The following is a 12,988-nucleotide window of genomic DNA, read 5'->3' as shown; positions in this document are numbered from 1 at the left end:
ATCATATTCCAAGCCCTCCAATCCTTTAATGCAGAAGCTGTTAAATCTTGTGTTGTCTTGACTGTGGCTCCATGATACTTGAATTGTTTCTTTCTGGTTGCTTGCAATATTTTCTCCTTGACCTGGGAACTCTGCAATTAAAATATTCCTGGAAGTTTTCACTTTGGGATCTCATCCAAAAGGTGATCAGTGGATAATTTCAATTTTAGTTTCTGCTTCTAGAATATCAAGGCAGTTTTTCTTGATAATTTCTTGAAAGATGATGTCTAGGGTCTTTTTTTGATCATGACTTTCAGGTAGTCCAATAATTTTTAAATTATCTCTCCTGGATCTATTTTCCAGGTCAGTTGTTTGCCCAATGAGATATTTCACATTGTCTTCTTTTCCATTCTTTTGGTTTTGTTTTATTGTTTCTTGATTTCTCATAAAGTCATTAGCTTCCATTTACTCCATTCTAATTTTTAAGGAAATATTTTCTTCAGTGAGCTTTTGGGCTGCCTTTTCCATTTTTTGAATTCTGCTTTTTAAGGCATTCTTCTCCTCATTGGGTCTCTTTTTACCATTTCACTCAGTCTGTTTTCTAAGGTGTTATTTTCTTCAGGATTTTCTGGGGTCTCCTTTAGCAAGCTGTTGATTTATTTTTCATGATTTTCTTGCATCACTCGCATTTCTCTTTCCAATTTTTCCTCTACTTCTCTTGCTTGATTTTCAAAATCCTTTTAGAGCTCTTCCGTGGCCTGAGACCAATTCATATTTTTTTTTCCTGGAGGCTTTGTATTTAGGAACTTTGACTTTGTTGTCTTCTTCTGAGTGTGTGTTTTGATCTTCCTTGTCACCATAGTAACTTTCAATAGTCAGAGTTTGTTTTTTTCTGTTGTTTGCTCATTTTCCCAGCCTATCAGTTGGCTTTTAAGTCTTTGTTAAAGTAGGGTTCTGCTTCCATGCTGGAGGGCACATTGTCCCAAGCTCCAGGGGTTTTGTGCAGCTGTTTTCAAAGACACTTCTAGGGACCTATAAGTTTTTAGTTCTTCCAAGGTGGCATTCTAAAGAGAGGTGTTTATTATCCTCCTGCCCTGTGCTCTGGTCTTTGAGTGACCACAAGAACTCTTTTCTGCCCTGGAACTATGAGGACAGTCCTCCCTCCACTGTGCTGCATGCTGTGGTGTGCTACTGCTGCTTCTTACCCTGAGACTTCTACCCAGGACCTAGATCCATGTATGGGCAAAGCAACAGAGTCTTGCCTCAGTGCTAGCAAAAAGACTCCTGTAATCTCCTTCTGACCAATTGTTCTACACCCTTACCAGCTGTGGGATGAGATCTCTGGAAGCAGCTGCTGCCACTGTTCATTCAGTCACTCCCAAAACCTACTCCTAGTTTGCTATGGCCAGGACTATAGTAGAACAGCCTGCACTGGACTGTGCTCTACTCTCAGTCAGGTGAGACAGACCTTTCCTGCTGACCTTCTAAGTTATCTTTGGCATCTGTGGGCTGAGAGGTCTGGAAAGTGCCACTGCTGCCACTGATTCAGTTGCCCCAAGTCCTGCGCTAGGTTTGCTGGGGCATGATCTGCACTGGCATAGTCTGTGCTGGACTGTGCTCCTCTCTCTTCCTGGTGCAACAGACCTTTCCTGCCAACCTTCCAAGTTGTCTTGGGTGGAAAATTTATTTCAGTCTGTCCCTTTGTAGGTTCCGCTACTCTAGAATTTGTTTAGAGTCATTTTTAAAAAGTATTTGGAGGAGTTTGGGAGAGAACTCAGGTTAGTTGCTGCCTTTACTCCACCATCTTGAATAGTTTTTAAAAGATATAAAAAATTGTAGGATTTATTACACAAGCCAATATATTCAATTATTTTATTTTTTCTCAAATAGTTTACCCACCATTGAAGATGTCTAATACTGCTCTTTCAGTGGAAACTCCAAAAATGAGGAACCATTTCTGAGACTACAGAAATGTGGAATAGCATTTAAATAAATGTGATGAATAAAGAACAAAATTTTGCAATACTTTATGTGATCCCAGAGAAACATGTTTTAAGATAATTCCATGCTTCTTGAGGTAGAGAAAGTGTTGCTTGAATTCTTTCATTTTCTGGTTCCCTGTGTCTCCATCCATCCCTCAAAAAAAATGAGCTAAGGTTTTGATTCTTTGGTGAAGGGAAAGGATAATAATGATTTATTTTGTTTATTTTGCTCCAGAAAGAGAAGGCTTTGCTTGAGAAGGAGCAACACTATGATCATGAAAGAGGAAGTAATAAGAGGAATGACAGGGAATAGTGTTCTGAGAACTGGGAGGTAGAAGTTATGCTAGTGATGGTGCTACTGGCAACAAACAGCTGTTTGTCATTTAAGGTTCTGATCTCAACTTCTGTGTGACTTCTCCATTTGTAATTGTTTGTTTGTTTGTTTTTGAAAAAAGATTCCAGATACCAATGAGTGTTCTTCTTTCTTCTGTAATTTCAATCATTTCTTTGTAATTACTGATGATGTTAGACAAATGTGTCTCCATTTTCATAATAGGGCTATTTTGTACTTCCTTTAATTTTACATTGTTTTAATTTTGTATTCTAATGCTTAAAGCTTTCCAGCTAATAGATCATTTCTACAGATGCTCATTTTGCACTTAATGTAGATTGAAATTCACAGAACTCATGGTTTTCAGAGACATTCTCTCACATCACCTAAAATCATGCTGTATTGTGATCTTTATCAGCATCACTCAACGTCTTGTAATGTGATGCTCATCTAAAATTCTCTCTAACGGCTGCTAATATCTATGTGTCTTCCTGGTCACTAGGAGATGAGACATTTTGTCGTCAGTTTTCCAGGTTTGCTTCCACTTCATACTTCCATTTAATGATGAAGCTATGACTTTTCTGGGTCCATTCAGGAAAGAATCAAAGATAAATAAGGTGTTTGTGTCTGGACTATTAGTCTATTGGTAAGACTACCTGTAGTATAACTTAACATTAAGTAGTGATGCTCTCTGCTTTACTGGAATTAAGTGCAGTGATTCTGTCCAAAGGACAAATTGAGAAGGGCTTCTGCTCTGAAAATATCCCAATATTAATTTCTACAAGCATAAACTTAAGAATGATTATTTAACAGAATTTATATTAACCAACAAACATTTTAAAAGTGACTACTGTGTATCAAAACTGTGTTAAATGCTTAATGAAGATACAAAAACCAAAATGGAGTCCTCTCAGGGAGTTTGTATTCTATAAGGAGAAATAGCATATATACAAAATAACACAAGGTTGTTATTTTTGACAGGTTTTGGGAGATGCTAGAAATTGAAGCCATCAGGAAAGGCCTCGTGGAAGAGATGGCAATTTAGCTTAGAAGTGAAGGAAATTACTATTTCTGATAGGCAGAGAAGAGGAGGTTATATCTTTCAGGCATAGGTGATAGCCACTACAGTCAGGAGATAGAGTGCTGTGTATGAAGAACAGTGAAAAGCAAGTTTGGCTGTATCATAGTGTGTAGGAAGGGAGACAATGCATAATAAGGCTAGACAGAGAGAAGTAAGCCAGATTGTAAAGGGCTTGAACGCCAAAAAAGAGGATTTTGGATTTGATCCTAAAGGTAATAGTGGAGTCATTGATGTTTACTGAGCTACATGGGAGCTACATGGGAGTTACAATGTAAGAGCTGTATTTTACAGATATCCCTTTGGCAGCTATATAAGAATGGAGTAGAGAGGGAAGAGGCTCAAGGCAGCAAGACCAGACAAGAGGTTATTGCAATAGTACAGGTGAGAATTAATGAGGCCCTGGAATAAGATGAATGCCAATGTTAGTGGAGAGGAGTTGGATGCAAAAAAATCTTATGTAGGTAGAATTGATAAGACTTGGCACCTGATTGTGCAGTGAAATACAATGGGGAGTTGACTGTTCGGAGGTTGTAAACCTGTGTGCCTTGAAAGGATCTTGGTAACCGTCACAAAAACAGGTATGGCTGGAAGATGTATAGATTGAAGGGGAAAGATAATGAGATCTACTTTGATAGTATCGAGTTTGAGATGTCTACAACACAGTTTGAAATATCCAGGAGGTAGTTGGTAATGTGGGCCTGGAGCTCAAGTGAGAGGTTAGGACTGGATATATTGATCTGAGAGTCATCCACATAGAGATTATGAGAGAATTCATGGAAGCTGATGAAATCACCAAGACAGATAGTTTAAGGAAAGACTAGGAAAAGGTCCAGAACCTTTGGCATACACCTACAGTTAGGGGGGTAGAACATGGATAATAATGATTTATCAAAAACAACTGAGAAGGAGGGACCAAACAGGTAGGAAAATAATTGAGTGCTGACATGAAAATTCAGAGAGGACAGAGTACATAGGAGGAAAGGATGATCAACACTGATAAATGCTGCCAAGAGGTCAAGAAGGATATGGACTAAGAAAAAGCCATCCAATCTAGCATTTGAGACACTCAGTGATTTTGAAGGTTGAAGATAACTGACAGACCATAAAACCATTACTAAGGTGGGGAGTGTCTACCCCAAGCATGCAAAGACTTCCCCCAGGAGAATGGGCTGATAAGAACTATTTGTTCCAATGGACATGAATGGGGCTGAAGCAGGTGCTTTGGAGCTTGGTCATTTATCAAAGATGCCAAGGTCATCCACTGCATCCCAGGATATCACTAATAGTCTTCATACTTTTTTCTTGCCTCTAGAGTTCCATGACTCTGGAAAAGAGAGTAAGGCTGATGACTTTGTGCAACTCTGCCTCATTTAAATGCAATTCATGTCCAAGTCAAGACATCCCCCTGTGATATCACTGGTCCTCTTTGAAAACAAACAACAACAACAACAATTTTGGAGACAACAGTTTTAAATGACACTGCAAAAAATTGAGCAAGAAGAGAGGAAGTGGAGGCACTGAGAATAGACCGAGGAAATTCTGTGTAAGGTGCATATAGAAGCAATTCTGAGACAATGACCTGAAGCTCACCGCCTCATTGTTTTCATATGGGATTTAAAGGTGGAAGAAACGTTAGAGAACATGAGGTCTCAGATTTAGAGTTGGAAGGGATGTTAGAGATTCTTTACGTAACTTGTTTTTTGGATAAGAAAACTGAATGCTAACAAAGTGAAGTGATTTGAAGGTCATACGGCTAAGTAAGCATCAGAGTAGCAAGTCAAACCCAGGTCTTCTGACTCTAAATCTAGTACTCTTTTCACTATACTACACCTAGGAGGTGCTACTGTGAGTGGGCCAGAAGAGCATAGGAATGAAAGAGTGAATGAATGAAAAAATATTGAGTACTTATCACGTGCAAATATATGAGTAGAGAAGTCGGGGTGTTGGCAAACCTGCCTTCCTGCTCAGAATCAGTCCCAAATGACACTCCCTGGGAAATCAGAGATAGTCGATGGACAGAAATTATTGTCATGATTCTTCTTCTGACATTCTAAAATAATGTTCAATATATTACTAGGTGATGATATCTTGTGTTTACACAATGTTTTATTTTTGCTTCACAACACCACTGTGGGGTACGTAGTACAAATATTATACCCATTTTATAGATGAGGAAACTCAAAAAGGAAAAGTCATTTGCTTCTTATCACACAAACAGAAAATCTCAGCGCCAAGACTCAATCCTAAATCTTCCATCTGAATTTAGTGGGTTTTCTATTATGTCATGCTGCAAGGCAAATGTCACAAAGCCAAGGTCTTCCTGGCTTTTTATATGCTCTTCTTATCTTAAGATCTTAGAATGGGGTCTCCTAAACTTGATTTCAAGTCGTCTTTGGGAGAAATACACTGCCATGATTCAAACAACTCAAAGGATGTGTTACTGAACTACAATACCATTCAACTGTGAAATTTCAGTTACGCTGAACTCTATTTTGGCGTTTATATTAGAGAGAGAATAGTGTGAATCAATGCAAGCACACCAAGGAGTAGAAGTTAAATGGTGTTTGGTTTCACTTGTCATAGACAGAGTACGAAAAGTCAAATAGTCTAAATGGACTATTCTGAAACTCAAAGAGCCACCTGAAGTTTTCTGATAACAGATGGAGTCAACTGATTAGTCAAAACTCTCTTTTTTCTGTCTTTTTGTTAATGTTCAATAATGATATGTATAGGAGAACCAGTGAGGTTAATGAACTGGGTGCTCCAGTGGCTCAGGAAATTAGCAAATTATTAGACAAAACCTGCCCTTGACTCCTCACTTTCTTACTTTCATCACTTGAGTCATGCAACCTTGAACACCAAAGCACACTGGTGCAAAAAGGGAATTGTATATTTAAAACTGTAGCTTGGTAAACCTGCCTAACTCTCCTTTTTAGAAGGTGGCTGCAAAACAAAGGAAAATAGTAGCTTTTCACTTAAAGACAATATGGGATGATGATTTGTTTCTTTTTCAAGCTGAACTGAATATGAGTTTGACAGATTCACACACATTAGGATATTGGTATTGAAATGGGTATTTCAATTATCCTTTCCTCCAATCTCTAATCAGAAATCCAATCTGTTCTTTGAGAAAAAGCTCCTGGCTTAAAATTTTTAATCTCTGCAAAACTGTTTTACACCCACATTGTTTTCTTTAATAGCTCCATTGCCTTAACTGCTAAAGTTTTATGTGTATTTATGTAAGGGATTGAGTGTATTATGCATTATGCATCATGCTGCTAGCTTCAGGGAGAACAGGGGCAGTGCACTACTAATATAGGGCCTACTATTGAAAGTTTATGAATGTATTAACCTCTGATTTTGCCTCTCTCCTCAAAATTAGAAATTATTTTTCCAGGCTACACGAAGCAAATCCAAGATATAGGAGGAGGACTGATCACAGAAGGAAGATGATTTTAAAATGTTTCTTCAGGGTTTCATGTTCTAAAATATGTCAATGGTAATTTAATCTTGAATTTGAAACATTATTGCAACTATTTATTTTAATCTTGAGATGTATAAGCATTATTTCTCTGGATCAAATGTCAACTTAGATCACAGTTCCCATCTACGGTCCAAGTATCACTACCTTGGGGCCCGTCTAAGTCAGTCTTATAAGCTGCTACCTTCTGCCATTCCCACCCACACATATCACCCCATCCCACTTTTATGATTTCATAAATTATTAAAGAACAATTTCTGTTTTATTTCTAAAAAGGCATTCTTTCTAAGTTACTGACATTTTTGGCTTTCACGTTGCTGGTGTTGCTGGTCTCCAAAATGGCATGAACCCATCAATGTTTTGTTTTTCATGCTTGCTACTCTTATAATAGATCAATACGACTGCAAGCATTTTTTAAATAGACTGAATCACTTTGCTAGCTTTTGCAGTTCCTCAAAAGTTGGATCCTGGACAAAATAAGCTTTTATAAAATGCAATTAATTATCAATTTAGTCTATAAGCTTGGGTGTTTGAAAAAGCATGATGCTGATACTGCCTGATTTGTTTAAGCCATGTCCTACTTATGTGATACTACTTTTTTATGGGGGAAAAATTAAAATATTTGGTTACTCACATGACACATCTGGAAACAACTTTTCCCCTCCTTTATCATTACCATCATGAGTTGCTAGGGACCTGGGACTGGGAGAAAAGGAGGAGGAAAAGGAGAATACATCTCTCCCATTCCATCTCCCTCTCCCTCAACATTTCCCACCCCTGCTATGTGATTTCATCATGTGAGATAACTTCCTCCCCTCTTTGTGAGCTTCCTGACAGCAAGGACTGTGTTATGCCTTTCTTTGTATCCCCAGTGCTTAGTCACATGTGGTAGATACTTAATAAATGTTTATTGACTCTGGCTCTCTGGTTCATTCATTTATTTATTACACATTTATTAAGTGCCTGCTACATGTTGTGTACCATGCTATTTATATCTGGGGATATAAATACAAAGAATTTGTATTTATATTATTTCATGTATTTCATTGGGCCACCACCTCTGTTTCAGGTTAAGATTGCTTTTCTAATTACTATTCCAAACCTAAAACTCAACTTCATGGTTTTTCTGGTTCTTCCCAAAGGATCATTCATAACCACTCTTTTCCTTTTCTGAATGCAGATCTGGATAAAGATTTTAAATGGTTGTACTGTTCATTATGATGCCAGTCAGCCTAGGAACCCACATTCTGGGCCTCTAACCTTCCTGTCCCTCACCATTCCTAAGCCCTCTGTACGTCTGCAAACCACCCAGATTTCCCTCTAGAAGAAAACAAACCAATTTTGGGGATTTTTAAGTGTTGATCCTAAACATATGCTAGCAGTCTTTAAAAATGTGAATGGCTGTCACATAGAAGAAAGCTTAAATCTGGTCTGCATTGCAGTAAGGAGCAGAAATAGGAGAAATAAGTGAGCATTGTGGTGAAGTAGATTTTGTAAAAAGGTAAGCAATACCTTCTTAGGACTCAGAGCTTTCCAAAAGTCAAATGGGCTGCCTCAAAAAGTAATTAACTCAATCTAGATATGATGGTACAGGTATTCATTCCCTCCTACCTGAGAAGCTAAGGTTTCTAGTGCTCTTAAGATTGGGAGTACTGAGCAGTAATGGGCTAGTTTTAAGCCAACCAGGTGTCTAAACTATTCGTTATTAATATAATGAGTTTGCTAAGGAGGGGTGAATCTGCCCAGGTTGGAAAACAGAGCAAATTGAAACCCTCAAAGTGATCATTGTGGGACTAGGCCAGTAAGTGGTCCCAAGGTAGGGAGGGAGACCCAGTAAGAAGAAGAAACAGATTGACTCCGTTAGCTCTCCATCACGAGAGGTCTGTAAGCAAAGGTAACTTGTACTTGAAGAACCCTCTTCATAAGACCCAAAGTTGGATTAAATGACCTCTGAGGTCATTTCTTACTGAGATTCTGATTCTCTGAACTGTCATATTTAAATGCCTGGTAGGGATATTAGCCATTAACTTGACACTATTCATCAGAAAGGATCAGAAGATAGGCCAGTCCCATGTTTATCCCCATAGTCAACGTGTTCCACTTTGTGGAGTCACAGTAGGGAAGTATCAAGGTCTCTATGGTTGGAATAGAGTAAACAACCCTCTATTCCCCAGTTTTGCCCCTTTTTATATAGTCACCCTGTGTAACAATCTAGTTAGTGTAGTTAGTATGAATTTATCCAATTAGATTAACTAGGTTAGCCTCACTTACTGGCCTTGTCCTACTCCCTGAGTCCACATGAACTTGGCATAATGGAATCCAGTACCCATAGGAAAAAATAGACCATACTTAGATACTGCATATAGTTTTACTCTCTGTATAGAAACATTAAAGCAATAAAACAATATATGATAGAACATCTCAATCCTTTTGTCCAGCCCATATATTCCACAACATCCAAGCGGATTAAGATATTACAAAGGTTGCTTTAAATTCCAAAGTTCTAGGGAAGGCACAGTTCAAGGTTATTTTTTGTTTGGTTGTTGTTTGTTTGGTTGGTTGGTTGGTTGTTGTTGTTGTGAGCATCTTATAGAATGTGGAAAATATCACACTCACATCATCCACTAAAGTCATTTACTAGACGAAGACTGAGGAACTATGACTATGAGTCTTGGGTCCTCCTTGTGTCACAGGGACACAGACACAGAACAGAGGGAAGACTAGAAATCCTGACAACTAGTGCTTTTCCTTTTATAAAAAGTTTATTACCCCATTTTGGTTTTGCATCACATTTTCATTTCCATATTCCCTAACCCAGAAGAGCTCTCTTGTAATAAAGGAACAGTTAAGCAACACTAACAATACAGTGACCTCATCTGAAAGCACATGCAACATTCCATGTCTGTAGCACCTCCCCGACTTGTCTATTTTTTTTAATTATCAGAAGTCTATTTTCTCTCCCTCCAATGTCCCACCACAAAGAGAAAAGAAAAACAAATTCTTCATAATATTTATACAGTTAAGAAAAGCAAATTCTCTCATTAACTGTATACAAATATATGTATTTAAATCTATATTGTATATATAAATGTTGCATTGTCTATGTGCTCATGTACATAATATATATATGAATATATATATATATATGTGTGTGTGTGTGTGTGTGTGTGTGATTCTACACCCCAAATCCTTCATCTCTATTAGGAGGTAGAAAGTGTATTTCACTGGTAGTCTGGATGGTTATTGTATTGATCATAATTCTCATAGCTTTCAAACTTAGGAAGCTCTCTCTTTGTCAATGGAAAAGGAGGATAAAGCTAGAGAAAAAGTCACCCAATTGGGAAACCTTGGAAGATAAACATTGATAAGACACAAGGAAAAAAATCTATAGCTATAGATTTGGAAAGTGAAAGTTTATAAAAAAGGGGGGTACTTAATTAGATGGGCTCTAAGTTCCATGAGTAAGTACCTCACAGGGACTCTGTGGGAGAAAAGAAAATCCTTTGAATGTCTAGGAAGATGTAAAGCCATACGGAGGCATTGCTTAATACTAAGAGGAGTTTTATACTCTGGATGTTTTTTTCTATCAGGCCTAATATAGGTTTGATAAATCAAGCACTTTTACCTAGAAGTATCTGGGCATGTAGAGAAAGGCACCTAGAGTGGCTGATAAATGTCCATGAATGCAGCCACCAAATCTAAATACAGTTCAATTCAGCCAGCATTTATTTAGATGACAACATTATGGAATTATGGCATAGGGAAGATGGTGTTGCTATGATCTCTTACCCCACCCAGCTACGGAAAGGAGTATGGTATACAGGCAACTAAACACTCACGAGCAGATTAGACTTCCTATCAGGTAAGGTTTCCTGAACACCTGACTAGAGACCTAGCATCAAGTGAAAGGCCTCAAATCAATCATCTTTCTATAAGATCTAAATGGTAGCCTATCTAATCATGACCAAGTTGTGTTCCCAAAATAATCTTTACTTATAATTATTTTTACAGAAAGATGCATTTTCCGTATCTTCTGTCCTTACCATCCATTTTGACCAGATATTTTATTTCATTAGCATAAAGAGCTTTGGAGAAGAAATTCTCTCTGCCAATGAAAGTCTGCACCTGATCTGCAACTGATAGTCTTCAAGAGCTGTCTAGAGCAGAAGTCTCCAATACTGCCCATATGTGGCCCTCAATACTCTTGAGTACAGCCTAAATCAAATTAAAATGTAATTGGGAAATATTTGACAAAATAAACAATAATACAATATAACAGAGATAACATTCCATTTTTAACACTAAGTCCATATGCAGACAATGGATTAGTGACCCCCTCCTTCTATTTGAGTTTGATATTACTGGCCTAGGGCACTGAGAGGTTATATGACTTACCCAAAGTCACACAGTTAGTATACGCTAGAGATGGGGGGGAGGGGCAGCTAGGTGGCACAGTGAATAGAACACCCGCCCTGGAATCAGGAGGACCTGAGTTCAAATCCAACCTCAGACACTTGACACTTACTAGCTGTGTGACCTTGGCCAAGTCACTTTACCCCAACTGCCTTGCCTTCCCCTCTCCAAAAAAAAATAAAGAGAGAGAGAGAGAGAGAGAGAGAGAGAGAGAGAGAGAGAGAGAGAGAATCTAATGCTAGAGATGGGGATTGAACCTAGGTCTTCCTGATGACTGAGTCAGCTATATATTCATTATGCCAGACTGCCTCTCATCCCATTTATGTGGCACCATTTTTTTCCTTATAATCACTGCAAACCCTAAACCACTGGTCCTGCCTCTAGCCTAGCCCTCAAAGCCACCATCTGGTGAAGCAATTCCTGTAGTGAAGGAGCCAGCCCCACACCTGCACTAATTGCCAATCAACTGCCACCCACGGGGCAGACTATCTAGCCTAGATGGAGTACCAAAGCACAATAAGATAAGTCAAACCAGCATCAGTATGTTGACCATCTACCCTTAGGCCCTAATAGAAACAGGCCAGGACCCTGAGCCCAAAAGGCTTTAGAATAATAGTGCTTTCAGGATAGTGCCCACAAGCATCATCTGGAAAAGCAATTCCTATGGAAATGCAGACTAGAAATTGCTCCTGCTAATGCAGCCCAGCCATAGCTCCTAGAAAATCAGAAAAGAAATCTCTTTCAACTAAAGTCCTTAGCAAATGCCAAATCAGTTAACATAAGAAACAGATATGATTTTATCATAATTGGAAAATTATATTTAATAGATGCATTACCATCTATCTGCTTTGCTGCTGAATCCTAAGGATGGATCATGGGACTTAACCATATAACTGGAGCTGAACATGGCTAAGAGTGAACTCTGATGGCTGTGGTCAAGAAACCCTTTTCATATGATGCATGAACCATACTTAATACCTTATCTCTAGGGGCCACTACAAGTATAATGCATTCCACAAAATTCCATGAGAAAAATCAGTCCCATTTTATAGGCATTAGGTAGGTCAGAAAAGCTCAGTTCTTCATTAAGTATGAACTCAGAAAGAGACCCTGGTTTTTTCCGAAGTTCAGGGTGCTGGCTTTTTCCCCTTAACTAAGTGAATGGTATTTGTATGCTGAATTAAAGTAAACTTGTTAACCCCTTAATGTTGCTTTCCTTAGTAAAGCAGATCAAAAGAACCTGGGCTTTGGCAGCATTCTTGTTGTTGGGCTTGTGTTGGGCTTTCACCCCCCACAACAGCTGCTAGCCAAATTGTTGAAACAACATCCCAGGTCATCACCAGTCATCTTGATTTGTGTCCTTCTACTGGGCTTCAGTGACTTTGGAAGAGAGAGTGAGGCTGATGATTTTGTGCAGCTCTGCCTCACTTAAATCCAATTCATGTGCAAGTCAAGATATCACCCTGTGATGTAACAGGTCCTCTTCAAAAACAAAGGAGAAACAACAACAGCCAACTGCTTTTTTTTGTTGTTGTGTGGGACAATAATTCCCCCAAAGTGAAATAACAATCAAAGGTATCTCAAGGTAAAGACAGAGGCTTTATTTGCAAGTCTGGCACAAGAACTGGGCATCGCCTACCCCAGGGCGGAATGGGGTACGGAGACTAGTCATAGGAGCAGACAGGCAGTTTATATACCCCTCAGAGACAATTCTAAGAAAT

This window comes from Trichosurus vulpecula, chromosome 2 (assembly GCF_011100635.1).
Source record: "Trichosurus vulpecula isolate mTriVul1 chromosome 2, mTriVul1.pri, whole genome shotgun sequence".
In the NCBI taxonomy this organism is placed as follows: domain Eukaryota; kingdom Metazoa; phylum Chordata; class Mammalia; order Diprotodontia; family Phalangeridae; genus Trichosurus; species Trichosurus vulpecula.
The sequence above is the reverse complement of the archived record's forward strand: the minus strand, read 5'-3'. Positions refer to the sequence as shown.